This window comes from Canis lupus, chromosome 24 (assembly GCF_003254725.2).
Source record: "Canis lupus dingo isolate Sandy chromosome 24, ASM325472v2, whole genome shotgun sequence".
Taxonomy (NCBI): Eukaryota; Metazoa; Chordata; class Mammalia; order Carnivora; family Canidae; genus Canis; species Canis lupus.
In genome coordinates, this window is record NC_064266.1 from 16265441 (window position 1) to 16281616 (window position 16176).

The window sequence follows — 16176 nt, forward strand, 5'->3', positions numbered from 1 at the left end:
AACAAGATTCCTTAAAAGTTTCTCAATGTCATTATTTGTGGAAAAATTGGCAGTTTAACCATGGGAATAACTGTAATGATGGGGGAGGGGGGAGAGGACAGAGCTAAGAGAGTAAGAGGAACAAAAAGGCTTATTTCGGATAGGATGATTCAGGAGGCTTCTCTGAGTGAACAATAATTTATTTTTTTAAAAGATTTCATTTATTTATTCATGAGAACACACAGAGAGAAGAGAGAGAAGCAGAGACACAGGCAGAGGGAGAAGCAGGCTCCATGCAAGGAGCCTGATGTGGGACTCGATCCGGGGTCCCCAGGATCACACCCTGGGCTGCAGGCGGCACTAAACCACTGAGCCACCAGGGCTGCCCTCTGAGTGAACAATAATTTAGCTAAGATCCAAAGGAAGAAACAAAAGAGCTAGCATAAGAGTATGGGAAGAGCTTTCATGAAGCAGGAGCAGCATGTGCAAAGGCCCTGAGGCTGGACAGGCGGGTGTGGTGAGCTGGAGAGAGTGGTATGAAACAAGCTCAGGGAGGTAGGTGGGTCCTATAGCAGCTTAAAGGACACAACAAGTTTTTATTTAATTCTAAGTGTGGTAGAAATCCATAGAAGGATGTTAAACAGATCTGGTATATAAGATCAACCTATTTTCTGTGTAGAGAATGGGTTTCATAGGACAAGGAGATTGGGTGGTAATGGAAGTGGGCAGGTTTGAAATGGGCTTTAGAGATAAAATCAACAGCCCTTTTGATGAATTGGATACAGAGAGGAAAAGCATGAATCAAGATGTACTAAAGTTTCTCACCAGGAAGACTAAAGGAGTGGTACCATTTACAAAACAGGTAAGGCTTAGGGGTGGGGCAACAGGTTTGGGAAGTGAGGAGCCAAGAGCTGCAGGAGACAACGTGATATCTGTAAGATTCTCTAGTGGGAATTTCAGGGATGCAGTTGATATAGGAGTCTTGAGTTCCAGAAAGAGATCAAGGCTGGAGGTATTAACATGGACATTGTTGGTATCCACATGGTATCAGAGCCATGGGATTGGATAGGGTTATGTGGAAAGACAAGAGAGAAGATTACCAAATGTAGAGGTTGGAGAGTGGAAAAAGAACTTACATAGATGGCAAACAAGGAGAAATCTATCTCCCAGGGACCAGGAGGAGAGTATTTCCGGAAACCGTGGGGTGGTCAACTGGCTCAGTGATGCTTAGAGATCAGTAAATACGAAAACAGAAAAATATCCATCAGATTGGGCAACAAGGAGGTTGTTGTTAACCGTGATGAAAGCAGGTTCGATGAAATGATGGGGGCAAAAGCCAGGCCGGAGGGAATGGGGGAGGGAAAGACATTAAGACAGCATGTGGAGGGCGTTCTTCCAAGAAATTTGGCTCTGATGAAAGTAGTTGAAAAGATCTTTGCTTCCATACATGTTGTGCAAAAACAAAGCTCTAAGATTCTTTTCATATTAGTCTGGTTTTCCCTTCCTGTTTTGATTGCAAAGTCCTCTTTGCTTCAATTTTCAATTAGCACTAACTGGAAAATCACCTCCTTTCATCCCAGCATGAAACCTGGACATTATTGTCCTGTAAAGTAACTACTAATTACATTGGCAAAAGTAAACTTCCTGAAGGACTGTGTCCTTGCTGAATAAAGATATCATTTAGGCAGCCCTGATTTCTTGTTGGAAGCTGAAAATATTTATCTTCATAAAACCAAATAATTATTCAGAAGAAATAGTCCCTTTTATAGTTCAGCCAAGAAATTGAAAATGACCTTTAAGGGCAGAGACAGCTTGTCTCCTATTGTTAGTGCAATAATAACTTTGGAAGAGGAGGAATTGGTCTGTCATGCTCACTTCTGTTTCACCCCTTTACTTCGGCAAGATGTGTCAGGGACTATCAGCCCTCAAATCTCTCTACACCTTTCCCAGCTCCTAGACAGAAATTTTTGTTTGAGTTTTCCTTAAAATGCTCCTGGCTTCAATATTATATACATCCTTTGTGTCTTCTTTTCCTCTCTCAACTACATTTTCCTTAGTTTAACTGAGCTCAATTTCCAAGATGGCTCCCAATGATCCTGCCTCCTAGTACTTATCCCCTCTCTCACTGAAAAGGGCTGATGTCTGTGACCAATAGGATATTACAGAAATGACAGAGGATGCCTTCTGTAGCTAGGTCACAAAAAGCAGTATGGCCTCCACCTGGCTCCTTCTTGGACTGCCTACTCTGGGAAAAGGCAGCCACCGTGTCATAACTATAAAGCAATTCATTGAGAAGTCTTCACGGGAGAGTCTGAAGGTTCCTGTCCACAACCAGGGCTATGTGAGTGTGCCATCTTGGAAATGGATCTTCCAGCCCAATTCAAGCCTTCAGAGGACGAAAGCCCCAGCTATACCCTGCTGTAGCCTTCAGCAAGACCTGAGGCCAGAATTTGGAAGTTATATAGCAATAGGTAACTAGTATATCACTGAGATTGAAATAGGGAACAGCTCCACAACCTTCCAGAAGAATTTACATATATATATATATATTTTTTTTTTACAAATAAATATATTTATTTATATATTTTACAAATAAATTTATTTATTTATTTATTTTTTAAGATTTCATTTATTTAACTGACAGAGAGAGAACACAAGTAGGCAGAGTGGTAGGCAGGAGAGGGAGAGGCAGGCTCCTGGCCACACAGGGTTTGATGTGGGGCTCTATCCCAGGACCCTGGGATCATGACCTGAGCTGAGGGCAGATGTTTAACCAACTGAGCCACCCAGGCACCCCAAGTTTCTATATTCTAAAGAAGATTGTTTTAAACTCAAATCTGTAAGTGATAAATTTCTGAAAACAGGAAAAAAGTAGTGAAAGATTCAAGGCAGGAGTAAGGAGATAATTTTTCTGTGCATTTGTGTATTTTGAAAAGTAGGAGAGAGTATAAAATGCTAATATACAGTTAAGTAGGTCCTATATAACCCACCTTCAGATCAAACCTCTCCTAAGTCTGTACTTCTTGTCAGTGTTTATTTAAAAAAATATTCACTGAAGCAGACAATCATATTAGATTAAAAATAGCCACTTCTGGGGAAAGCCAGTTAGGCCATAGACCACCAGGTGGGGAGGAAGCCCAAGCTAGCCATCTGGTAAAGTACTGGAAAAGAGAGAGATGCCTGACGAGCCCCTAGCTGTTCCAGCCAGCTGAGGTGCTGGACATGCAAGTAGGCAAGCCATCTTGGACATCCGGTCCAGTCAATCCTTCAGCCAACTCCAGCCTCAGCTGCCATTTCATTGCAACTATATAAGAAACCTGAGAGGTGCCTGGGTGGCTCAGTGGTTGAGCGTCTGCCTTTGACTCAGGTCATGATCCTGAGGTACTGGGATCGAGACCTGCATCAGGCTACCCGCAGGGAACCTGCTTCTCCCTCTGACTATGTCTCTACTTTTCTCTGTGTCTCTCATGAATAAATTTAAAAATCTTTAAAAAATAAATAAACCTGAGCAAGATCCTTCCCTCTGAGTTTAGCCAGCCAACAGAACTGAGGGAGATAATGAAACAGCTGCTTTAAGTCACTAAGTTGTGGAATGGTTTGTTCTGCAGGAAAAGAATTGGAACAATTAAAGAGGGAATTGAGGGCACCTGTGTGGCTCAGTGGTTGAGCATCTGCCTTAGGCTCAGAGTGATATTGGGGTCCTGGGGTGGAGTCTGGCATCGGGCTCCCTGCAGGGAGCCTGCTTCTCCCTCTGCCTGTGTCTCTCTCTGCCTCTCTTTCTGTGTCTCTCATGAATAAATAAATAAAATCTTAAAAAGAAAAAGAGGGAATTGATCAGGGAACACTAGGTTATATTAATGCAGGTAATCATTAGTTTGTAATGGAGCCACTTCTGGTGGTATGACTTTCTCTAGCTCAGCTTCTCAGGTTCAGGAGTAGGGGAATAAATGGTAGGGCTGGGAAAGATTATTATTTTGCCACAGGGCACGAAGAAACAGCAAACACCCATGGGATGATAAATGGGCATGTAATGTAACTGAGTTTGATTTAAAAAGGAGACAAGGAATCCAGAACATGGAGATGTAGCTCCCGAAGTCTTGTTGTCTAGGGCCAGAGTTGCCCAAAGAATTAAGCTATTAAAAAAAAAAAAAAACCCAAAGCTAATGATTAACTACTAGCATTTTCTCCTGCTAACTCTTGGCCACCTCATTTCATTCATATGTTTCTGTCTTCCACTGTAATAACTTAGGGACTGAGTTATTCCAATGACGTTTAATAGGGCAATGGCCATCTTGCTCTTTTGAACATCCTGCCTTATGCTTCAAACAGGTCTTCAATAAAAGTTTGTAGTTCTGGGGAACCTGGGTGGCACAGTCAGTCAAGTGTCTGACTCTTGGTTTTGGCTCAAGTCTGACCTCGAGGTGATGAGATGGAGCCCCACATTGGCCTCTGCACTCAGCATGGAGTCAGCTTGAGATTTTCTATGCCTTTCTTTCTCTGGCCCTCTCACCACACCACACCACACCCTGAGCTCGCTCCTTAAAATAAATAAATGAATCTTAATAAATACAGAAAATCTGTAGTGCTGTAAATTTAGTTTTTATTTTTTATTTTTTTAGATTTTATTTATTTATTAATGAGAAACAGAAAGATAGAGAGGCAGAGACACAGACACAGCAGGCTCCATGCAGGAGCCCGACGTGGGACTCGATTCCAGGTCTGCAGGATCACACCCTGGGCTGAAGGCGGCGCTAAACCGCTGAGCCACCCGGTCTGCCCAAACTTCGTTTTTAAAAAGAAACATCAAATCCTCTTATCTTAACATTTTTCTTGATATGAAGCAGAGTGCTGGAAGCATTTAAAACGACTTGAGGAGCACCTAGCTGGCTCAGTCAGTGGAGCCTGTGACTCTTGATCTCAGGGTCGTGAGTTTGAGCCCCACTTTGGGTGTGGTGTCTACTTAAACAAACAAACGAACAAACAAAAAAACACTGGAAATATGCTTCCTATCATTGTCTTTGTTCTTTTTGATGATTTCTTTGGTCAGGTCAATCTCTTCATTCTTGGGGTAGCTCTTGACCTTGGTAAGGCTTCCAATGGCAGGTACTTCAGACTCAGATATTAGGTATTGACCATTTAATAATGAAAATGCTTATTCTTCAGGGATGTAGGGTAAGGCAGGATGGTTTTTTGTTTTGTTTTGTTTTTCCAATACAAGCTTTTGGCAGGGCCTGTGGTTGGCAACAAAATGATATTTCAGACATTAGAGAAAGGACTTAGGAACTGAGTGTTCCCTAGGCTTATCAAGTGAATGGTTTCTGCTACACAGTCAAGAAAGGATTTATTTTCAGAAAGCAGGTACATGCTATTAAGAGAGTTAATAGGACAAAAGTTTATTCTCCTGACTTATACCACCTGCTATTTTGAGGCTATTCTACTTGGAGGACAAAATGTGAGACGCATTGTCTGGAGTTTCCATAGAAGCAGTCTCAGTGTTTGCTGATAAGTTATAAATGCTACTACAACCACTCCCAAACCATTAAAACAGGCCTGAACCCATCCTGTCTGGTAAGTAGCTGATATTTCACAAAACAAAAGTGAGAAAAGCAAATGCAGATAGAACCCAAGATTTCAACCCATGACTATATCGACTGGGCATAGAATAGGAAACACCGATGTCTACAAAGTTGGTTTTTAACCTCAATATCTAGAAACTCTCAAAAGATTTTGAGCAGAGACAATCAAGTGTGAATACCCTACTATGTCTACCAAAGCCCAAGAATTTAGGGATAGGAAAACTGGCTTTCATTTCCCTAAAAAGGTAAAAGAAAAGGCTATTTACTACATACCTTGAAAAAATGTTTAGATGACTTAGTATCTTGAAAACTGAAGCAGCTATAATCCTATAATCTCATATAAAATGAATATGTAAGATATTTTATGAATTTATCATTAAACTTAAAAGACTTTTTTTTTAAGATTTTGTTTATTAATTCATGAGAGACACAGAGAGAGGCAGAGACATAGGCACAGAGAGAAGCAAGCTCCCCACAAAGAGCATGATGTGGGACTCTAACCTGGATCCCAGGATCTCCCCAGAGCCAGAGGCAGATACTCAACTGAGTATCCCCGCTGACCCACTCAGGCGGCCTGAAGACATTTTTTTTTTTTTAAGAACACTTCAGGGGTGGTTGGTTTGCTCAGTGGGTAGAGTATGTAATCCTTGGTCACAAGGTTGTGAGTTTAAGCCTCGTGTAGTGCCCTGGAGCAAATTAAAAAAATAAAAATAAAAAAAATAACACCTTAAAGAGGGACCATATATCTTCCACATGTATTTCCTGAATAGCTTTAATCCTTTTGTTATTGAAGAAAGTGGCATTGTGAAGTTAAAATGGGTAGATTTTTATACTAATAAGCATAATATAGATAACTATTTTTGGAAGGTAAAAATCTTTATTAAGTTAAATAAATTTTAAAAGTTATGAACTAGGATGCCTAGGTGGCTCAGCGATCGAGTGCCTGCCTTTGGCTCAGGGCATGATGCCGGGATCCAGGATCCAGTCCCACATTGAGCTCCCTGCTTGGAACCTGCTTCTGTCTCTGCCTAGGTCTCTGCTTCTCTCTGTGTGTGTCTCTCATGAATAAATAAATAAAATCTTTAAAAAAATAAAAATAAATAAAAGTTTTGAACTAAGTGTAGGGATTCCTGAGTAGCTCAGTCGGTTAAGCATTGGACTCTTGGTTTCAGCTTAGGTCTTGATCACAGGGTCCTGGGATCAAGCCCACTCACCCCCACACTGGGCCTGGGGACAACTTAAAAAAAAAGTTATGGACCAAGTATTCAAATAAACTCTTACCTAATTACCTTTCCATTTATTTGATCAATAGCTTTTTTAATACATCATGTTGCAATTGTTTAAATTCTAAGTTGCGATTAATATTTAATACAAATAGCTATTCTTTGAGCAACTGAGCCTGGTAATGGGAGGACATTATTCCCAGATAATCAAGTCGTATAGAATCTCTAAGTCCAAAAGAAAGATTTGTGTACAGTGAGAATGGGGAAAATTAACAAGGCAGGAAACAACAAATGTTGGAGAGGATGCGGAGAAAAGGGAACCCTCTTACACTGTTGGTGGGAATGTGAACTGGTGCAGCCACTCTGGAAAACTGTGTGTAGGTTCCTCAAAGAACCTGCCCTACGACCCAGCAATTGCACTGTTGGGGATTTACCCCAAAGATTCAGATGCAATGAAACGCCAGGGACACCTGCACCCCGATGTTTCTAGCAGCAATGTCCACAATAGCCAAACTGTGGAAGGAGCCTCGGTGTCCATCGAAAGATGAATGGATAAAGAAGATGTGGTTTGTGTATACAATGGAATATTACTCAGCCATTAGAAATGACAAATACCCACCATTTGCTTCAACGTGGATGGAACTGGAAGGTATTATGCTGAGTGAAGTCAATCGAAGAAGGACAAACAGTGTATGTTTTCATTCATTTGGGGAATATAAATAATAGTGAAAGGGAATATAAGGGAAGGGAGAAGAAAAGACTCCTAACTCGGGGAAACGTACTAGGGGTGGTGCAAGGGGAGGAGGGCAGGGGGTGGGGGTGAATGGGTGACGGGCACTGAGGGGGGCACCAATAAAAAAGTTAATTTATTTAAAAAAATAAAAAAAATAAAGATTTGTGTAGGTGAAAATGACATGATATGATAAAATTTAGTTTAACCTAACTTCTCCTTGACTTATGAAATTTGTGGAATTTATCTCTGTATTTGTGATTTCTGCACCCAGCTTTTATTTTCTTTTTTATTTTTAAGATTTTATTTATTTATTCATGAGAGACACAAAGACAGAGAAGCTCCATGCAGGAGCCCCGATGCGGGACTCATCCCAGGACTCCAGGATCACGCCCTGGGCCGAAGGCAGACGCCCAACCGCTGAGCCACCCAGGCGTCCCTATTTCTAATTTTTTTAAAAGATTTTATTTGAGAGACAGTAAGAGAGAGCACAAGCAGGGAGGAGGGGCAGAAGGAAGAAGCAGACCCCGAGGAGTAGGGAGCCCAATGCAGCATTTCATCCCAGGACCCTGAGACCTTACCAGAGCGGAAGGCAGACACTTAACCAACTGAGCTTCCTAGGCTCCCCTGCATTCAGCTTTTACCAATTTTTTAGAGAGATCACCAAACCCACATTTTCACAACATCGCTGGTGGGTTGTAAATATTACTGTCACTGCTTGCTAGCTGTGGAAATTGTGTAAGAAATTCTCAGGGATTTATCAAAGTTCTTTGCAAATGTGGTGCGAGAAAAAGTAAATGAAATTGGAACCAAAGATGTTGAATATAGTGTTGGTGTTTGTTATTTACCTTCTATGCAAATAGTTTCCCGCTTTTGGTTTGCTTTCCTGAGTCATTATGAAAAGCAACCACACACGGGTAGGGGGTGGATTATCAGCTGGCCTCTGCCGGTGGGGGGGGGGGGTGGAGGCCGGCGGTGCGGCAATGAAAGAATTCACCCAAAACAGAGCAAAGGAGATAAGATAGAGGTTTACTGAATACACTGCAAGGCTGGGGGGGGGGCGTGGGGGAGTGTGTGTGGGGTGTCTGGACAGCAAAGGAGAGATCTGCTAGGAGGCAGTGGTGAGGATGTTTTGAGGTGGGTCGCCTTATGGGCCTGTTACATTCAGTCCGTGGGTCACTGTGGGCCCTTCTATCTCACCTAGGTCTCCGTTGCTCAGGCTTGTTGCCTAAAATTGCCCCTCTATAGGGGAAGCAATTTATTTAAGAGACAACCCTATGATTTTAGGTGTCCATGTCATTTTTTGATGACTCCTATTGGCACCACCTCGAAGTCTAGTTGGTGTTTCACCATCTAGAGCTCCTGAAAATACATGATCTAATCCAAGAACAAGAGATGAATCACAGACACTGAAAGCCTACAAAATGACATATTCCTTGGGTTTTAGTCCACCCTGGCTAGACTGCGGTGAGCCTTGCTATTCAAAGCCTTACAACTCAAAGAGCACTTGCTTACTCAAAAAGATTGGTAGCATCAGCATCCACCTTCCCCCTTAGTTTGTTCGAAATTCAGAATTTCAGGCCCCAGAGCTACTGTATCAGAATCTGCACTTTATCAAGATCCTTGGCGATTCAATTCGCATTTGAGAGTCCCTGATCTAGGTTCTAGATTCTAGGGTACCCCATTATTGTATTTAATTTCCACGAATTATCCAAAAGACCCAGGACACCTCTCTCCCTCTTCCTTCTACCCATTTCTCTTCTGTTCTCTTTCTCTTCCTTCTGGTTCTTAGTCTCTCTCTCTCTCTCTCTCTCTCTCTCTCTTTTCCTCTCAGTTTTCTTCCTCTACTTTTTCTCCTCTCTCTCATCTATAGAACATATGCAAGGAAAACAGAGACTTCCAACTCATACATTTTTATGTATATTTGCAAAGCCAAATGACTCCGCCCACACAGAGCATAAATCTGTAAAGTAGCTGAAAGTGGGGCACAGAAAGTTGGTGGTGATCCTTTTCTCTGCTGAGTTGGAGCAGAGCCAGGAGGGGAGATACAGGTGGATGTGGGAAGGTGTGGATGGCCTCCCTCCTCTGCTAGCCTGAGGTCAGTCACTGAGTTCTCATAACTTGCTACATTTACTGAACAGGAGGCAAAGCATCAGGACTCTGCCCTTACTTTCTTTCGTTACTATTTTATTTTGAAATAATTTCAAACTTAAAGAAAATTGCAAAAATAATGCAATGAACTTTTATATATCCTTTATCCAGATTCCCTTTTTTTTTAAAGGTAAGCTCTACACCCCCTCCTGAACATGGGGCTTGAATTTACAATCCCAAGATTAAGAGTCATATACTCTACCAACTGAGCCAGCCAGGTGCCCCCAGATTCACCCTTTTTACCATTTTACAACATTTGCTATGCTTTCTCTCTTTCTCTTTGTACATGCATACACAACACACATGAATTATTACCTCAGTAGGCTGTATCTATTCTCCCTTACGCCCACCTCCCCCCTCCTCTTCTTTTTACTGTTGGGTTGGTGAGGATCATATCATATTTTCTCAAACTTGTGATTTGAGTTTTATAATTTTTTTGGAGATTATTTATATTGATTGCCTAACAAGATAAAAGAAATTCAAAGTTTGTGATATTAAAAAGCTTGCCGGGGATCCCTGGGTGGCACAGCGGTTTGGCGCCTGCCTTTGGCTCAGGGCGCAATCCTGGAGACCCGGGATTGAATCCCACATCGGGCTCCCGGTGCATGGAGCCTGCTTCTCCCTCTGCCTGTGTCTCTGCCTCTCTTTCTCTCTCTGTGCCTATCATAAATAAATAAAAATTTTTAAAAAATTAAAAAAAATAAAAAGCTTGCCTTATTCATGAATTCCACTCTTAAGAGTTCATTAGGGTTTTTCTTCTATCCCTGCTTAAAAACTCCATCATCCTTGAGAACATATAGCCACATTTAAGCTATCTTTCCAATCATTTTTTATATGTAATTTTGTTTTACATGTCTGTGGGGAGAACTGACATGGGCAACCACCTTTTGGGTTTAAGTACATGTGGGGTTTTTCTTCCAGCTGTATGAGATAACTGACATATAACCTTTTGTATATGTAAGGTGTACAACTTGTTGATTTGATACACATCTATATTGCAAAATGATTGTCACCAGTCACCATGGCATTAGCTATAACACCACCATCTCATCACATAATTACCATTTCTTTTTTTTTTAAGATTTATTTATTTATTCATGAGAGATACAGAAGCAGAGACATAGGCAGAAGGAGAAGCAGGCTGCCTGTGGGGAGCCTGATTCAGTACTTGATCCCAGGACCCCAGGATCAAGACCTGAGCTGAAGGCAGATGCTCAATTACTGAGTCACCCAGGTGTCCCAACATAATTGTCATTTCTATGGTAGGATCTACTCTCTTAGCCACTTTCAAATACACAATACAGTACTGTTAGTTTGATTCACCCTGCTGCACATTAGGTCCCCATGTACATTCGATCTTATAACTGGAAGTTTATTCCCTTTGACTAATACCTCCCCATTTCCCACATCCCCTAGCCCCTGGTAACCACCATTCTATTCTGTTTCTCTACTCCTAATACTTTAGCATACATTTCCTAAAAACAAGAATATTATCTTATGAAATCACAGAAATTTAACATTGGTAGAATACTATTACCTAATCTACAGTCCATATTCCAGTTTTATTAATTGTCCCCAACCCCAAATGTCCTGTATAGGAATTTTTTTCTGGAGCAGGATCCAGCCCAGGAGCACATGTTACATTTGATAGTTGTATCTCTACAATTTCCTTTAGTTTGGAACATTTCCTCAGCTTTTCTTGGTCTGCCAAAGACAAAGAAAGATGAAATGACATTCTGGAACAGTATAAACCAATAATGACTTTTTCATCATAAGATTCAGATTACACATTTTAGGCTTGAATACTCCACAGGTTATTATGCTTTTCTGTCTGTGGTTTTTTTTTTTTTTTCTAAACTACAATTAGTGAATTTTAGCAAGCTCATACAAGAAATGTTTTAACAGGATGGAGACCAAGGACTTGGTATAAAAATTTAAGATTCTCCATCCCAATACTCCTTCCCCTGTAGGCTAAAATATTTTCCATACCTTGGGTGGAAAAGCTAAAATGTTCTATGCAGTAGTGGAAATAGTCTGCCTGTTAGGTATCATCATGGACTTGGGAAATGCAAAAAATGCATGGGACCAAACTCTCAACAGACATGATTCAGCAGGGCCATGGCCCAGCACTGGCCTCTTAGGAGGTGTCTTGGGGAAGGGAATGTGAAGATTGATCAGAAACAGTAGGTATTAATTAATATTCTTTGGGCTGCTAATAACAGAAAACGGATTCTCCTTACCTTGTAAGAAAGGGAATATATAGAAATATACTAATTGGAATATACTAGAGCCTCCCTTCTCAGAAGTGTGATCCCTTGACCAATCGCATGAGCATCACCTGGCAGCTTGTCAGAACTGTGGAATCTCGGGGCACCTGGCTGGCTCAATCAGTGAAGCATGCAACTCTTAATCTCAGTGTTGTGAGCTCAAGCCCCACATTGAGTGTGGAGCCTACTTTTAAAAACATTTTAAAAAAAAAAACTACAGGGACGCCTGGGTGGCTCAGTGGTTGAGCGTCTGCCTTTGGCTCAGGGCGTGATCATGGAGTTCAGGGATCGAGTCCCACATCGGGCTTCCTGCATGGAGCCTGCTTCTCCCCCCTCTGCCTGTGTCTCTGCCTCTCTCTCTCTGTCTCTCATGAATAAATAAATAAAATCTTTAAAAAAAAATAAAGAAAGAAAGAACTACAGATTCTCAAGCCCTACCTTGGGACCATAAAACGGTAGTCTGCAATTTAACAAGATATCCAGGTGATTTACCTGCGTGTTAAAGTGAGAGGCACTGCCATGGGGTAGGGCTAGAGACTCAAGGAGCTGGCAATAGCTGCAAACAAAGCCTCAAGATGCAAGAACCAGGGCAACTCTGGAGCTGTAGGAGCACATGACTCTTCCTGTTAGAGTTAAGAAGACATAGCACAAAGTCACAGAGATGAAAAGTACAGCATAGTCAATAATACTGTAATAATGTTGTACAGTGACAGTGACTACACTTATGGTGAGCAGTAACATATAGAACTGTCAGATCAATATATTGTACACCTGTAACTAATATAATGCTGTATGTCAACTATACTTCAATAATTTTTTTTAATTAAAAAAAAAAAAGATGCAGCACAAGTGCTCCCCACTCTGGTCTCTGAGTTCAAAATTCCCAGTTCCCAGTGAAGTAGTTTCTGTTGGTGCCCCAACCATGGCCTCTGCCTGCCTCAATGATCACCTGTGCACCATTCCCCTATATAATTACACCCTTCCATACCTTCTCTTTGTCCAGAGTTGTTCTCTGACCACTGTCTCAAGCAAGGTAAGCCAGCAGATATACAAAGTTCATGCCCCCAGAAGTAGTCCTTGTAAAATAAGAGATGAACTTGGTGGGTACATGCCTCAGCCTCCTCACACCTCAGCAGGACAGTGTGGGGTTCTACATGGCCTCTTGCGCATCTCAGGAGGATTGAGCCCCAGCTGCACACAGTGGTCACTCCTTATGTAACATGCTGGAGTCATGTACTGGCTCACAAGAGCCAATTGTTAAATTTTCAGAAATTGTGCTAGGTCACAGTCATTATTAAAATAAATTATATTGGGACGCCTGGGTAGCTCAGCAGTTGATCATCTGCCTTTGGCTCAGGTTGTGATCCCACAGTACCAGGATTGAATCCCACATCGGGCTCCCTGCATGGAGCCTGCTTCTCTCTCTGCCTCTGTCTCTGCCTCTCTCATGAGTAAATAAATAAAATCTTTAAAAAAATAAAAATAAAATAAATTATATTAGACACAAAGGTAAGGGACTCCTGGGTACCTCAGTTGGTTAAGCCTTTGGTTCAGGTCATGATCTCAGGGTCCTGGGATGGAGCCCTGCCTTGGCTCCTGGCTCAGCAAGGAGTCTGCTTTTCCCTCTCCCTCTGCCCCTCCCCTCATTTGTGTTCTCTGTCTCTCTCTCAAGTGAATAAATAAAATCTTAAAAATAAAAATAATTTTAAAAAAATTTTTAAGTAGTACTATTCAAACTCACTTCCTAATTGCTCTTGAGGCTAGTTACACTTGTTGTATTTGTATGGTGGAAAGGCTGTATAATGGTGTGCAATTGTGCATTTCATCCCAGTTCAGCATTCAGTGATATATGTTAGTAGTTGAAAAATGGCCATGGTGGGAATATTGATTCCACGGAAATTGGCAAATGCTGCAAATTAGATTTTTTTTTCCTGGAGAGCCAGTTATTAAACATTTACCATCATACCATGGATTCAACACATTCTTTATTGGCTCTTTTCTGTTCCTTGTCTCCTTCCTCACTCCTTCCTAATACTTTCTGAAGTCACCAGGCAAATAAATTACTTGCATACATATCTTAGTCTTAGATATTAGAGTTTCCTTTTGGAGAAATGCAAACTAAAACGACAGGAGAGAAAAATCTGATTTTTCCAAGCTGATACTGCTGCTCACTTCTAGACCCATTAGCTACAGTGAGGGAGTTTGAGCCTCTTAGCGTAAAGCTGCTGCCAAGTATCTACCCTTATAGACTGCAGTTTCCAAGCAATGAAGAATTTTCTTTTTTTTTTTTTTATTTATGATAGTCACAGAGAGAGAGAGAGAGAGAGAGGCAGAGACATAGGCAGAGGGAGAAGCAGGCTCCATGCACCGGGAGCCCGACGTGGGATTCGATCCCGGGTCTCCAGGATCGCGCCCTGGGCCAAAGGCAGGTGCCAAACCGCTGCGCCACCCAGGGATCCCCAAGCAACGAAGAATTGCTGTGAGCCCTGTAGTTGCTGCAAGGGAGGCCTGATGGAACTCTCAGCCTGGTGAGAATTTATTTCTAAGGAGATATTTGGGGGAAAAGAAACAGATGTGGAATTCATTAAAGAAAGGAATTGAATCTCTTACTCAGAAGGGTTCGTAAGTGTCATGCATGTGAAATTTGTGAGTTTTGGCATAGGTCAGTAGTTAGCAGACTTTTAGAAATTTTAATCCAAAAACTCGATTTTTTAAAAATTCTGGATCTAGACATAGGATTGCCAACTTTTAAGATTGCCAAATAGAACAGATAAAACATACAAAATATATATAAAAACATATAAAATATATATAAACATGTTTTAAAAGTGCCGTTTACTAGTCTTGTGTACTTGATCTCTCTATGCCTTAGTTTCCACAGTACTAAATGGTAGTTACAATCTACCATTGGTATAAGACAGAAAAAAAAATTCTAAAACAAAACAGACTACTGTCATTTCAATTTTCATGGTTATTTTAATCTTTAAAAAGTAGAAAAAATAGTATTTATTACGGGGTATCTTTTATGTGATAAATTTGGCTTCATGGAGAATTTATGACATTTCATTGTATTTCTCATTTCTCTTCTGGCTTGTGAACATATCTCTAAGGAATCATTACTCGTCCACGTTGACTTTGGGGAAATCACTCTTCTGGGCAGAGTTCTAATGTTTCATAGTATACAAAGAGGCAGTCTCTGAGGTAAGCAAAAATAAAGAAGAAAATGAATGTTTTCATGGCAGGGATGCAATGGAGATCACACTGTCCATCTTTCAGAGACTGTTCTTTCTGCTTCCCTCTGTACATCTCTTCTGCTTGTTTCTTCCTCTTCCTACTGCCTTCCCCTGTTGACTCATCTTAGACTTGCCCTGATTATTTACAACCTCCTGGCCTAAATATATAGCACTCCCCAAGGACTTCCTTCTCAGTGGCTGTTATGGGATGAACTGTGTCCCAAAAAAGATAGTTCGAGTCCAACTCCCATATCCGTGAATGTGACCTTACTTGGAAATAAGGGTCTTTGCAGATATAATCAAGTTAGAATGAGATCATGAAGTTGGCATGAATCCAATATGACCGGAATCCTCAGAAAAAAGGGAAAAAGGAACACCGAAACAGACACACCCAGAGGGAGAATGCTATGTGAGGATGGAGGCAGAGACTGGAGTGATCCATCTACAAGTCAAGGAATGTTGAGGATTGCTGGCAACACCAGAAGCGAAGAGAAAATCATGGGACAGATTCTCCCAGTGTCTTCAGAGACAGTATGATTCTGCTGGCACCTTGATTTTGCTCTTCCAGCTTTTAGAACTGTAACAGAATAAATTTCTGACTTTGTAGTGCTTTGTTACAGGAGTCCAAGGAAACGATTACAATATCCCAGCTAAAGTTGCTGAGAGAAGCTGCTGGGGTGTCTAACCCTGGTCCAGCTTTGTTTGCTTCCCAGCCTGAGGATCTATGAGTTACGTCTAATAGAGGGAAGCTGGCAGTTTAGGACCTACTGCAGAAAAGCCAGTGATTTGAAGACACAGACAGGTAAGCAGGACTCTTACCTTGAATCTTTATTGGCTTGCAACTTGGCTTTCAAAAGGGGGACAATGAACCTCAAGTTTCCCATTTCTGCAGCCATAATGAGAAGCTCTCAATATTTTATCATGGAAGAAAGGAAAGCTTTCCAGGGTTGGATGTCAATCACTAAAATAGTATTGACAAATACTGTCTTATTTTGATAAAATATCTTAATTTCTCCA

At 41.3% G+C, this 16176-nt stretch overlaps 1 protein-coding gene and 1 long non-coding RNA gene across 2 annotated transcripts in view; one reads left to right on the forward strand and one right to left on the reverse strand.

Moving 5' to 3' along the window:
• Positions 1 to 11184: 11184 nt before the first annotated feature.
• LOC112673369 (uncharacterized) lies at positions 11185 to 13154 on the reverse strand. Its single transcript, XR_003144757.3, has 3 exons — positions 12915 to 13154; positions 12419 to 12549; positions 11185 to 11363 (listed from the first exon to the last, which is right to left on the reverse strand). It is a non-coding gene; the product is annotated as an uncharacterized LOC112673369 (long non-coding RNA).
• Positions 13155 to 15560: 2406 nt separating this feature from the next.
• GPCPD1 (glycerophosphocholine phosphodiesterase 1) overlaps positions 15561 to 16176 on the forward strand; it is a 66313-nt gene continuing 65697 nt past the window's right edge. Inside the window, exon 1 of the mRNA XM_035706053.2 lies at positions 15561 to 15961. The gene's annotated coding sequence lies outside the window, so the exon portion shown is untranslated. The remainder of the gene's footprint in view (positions 15962 to 16176) is intronic.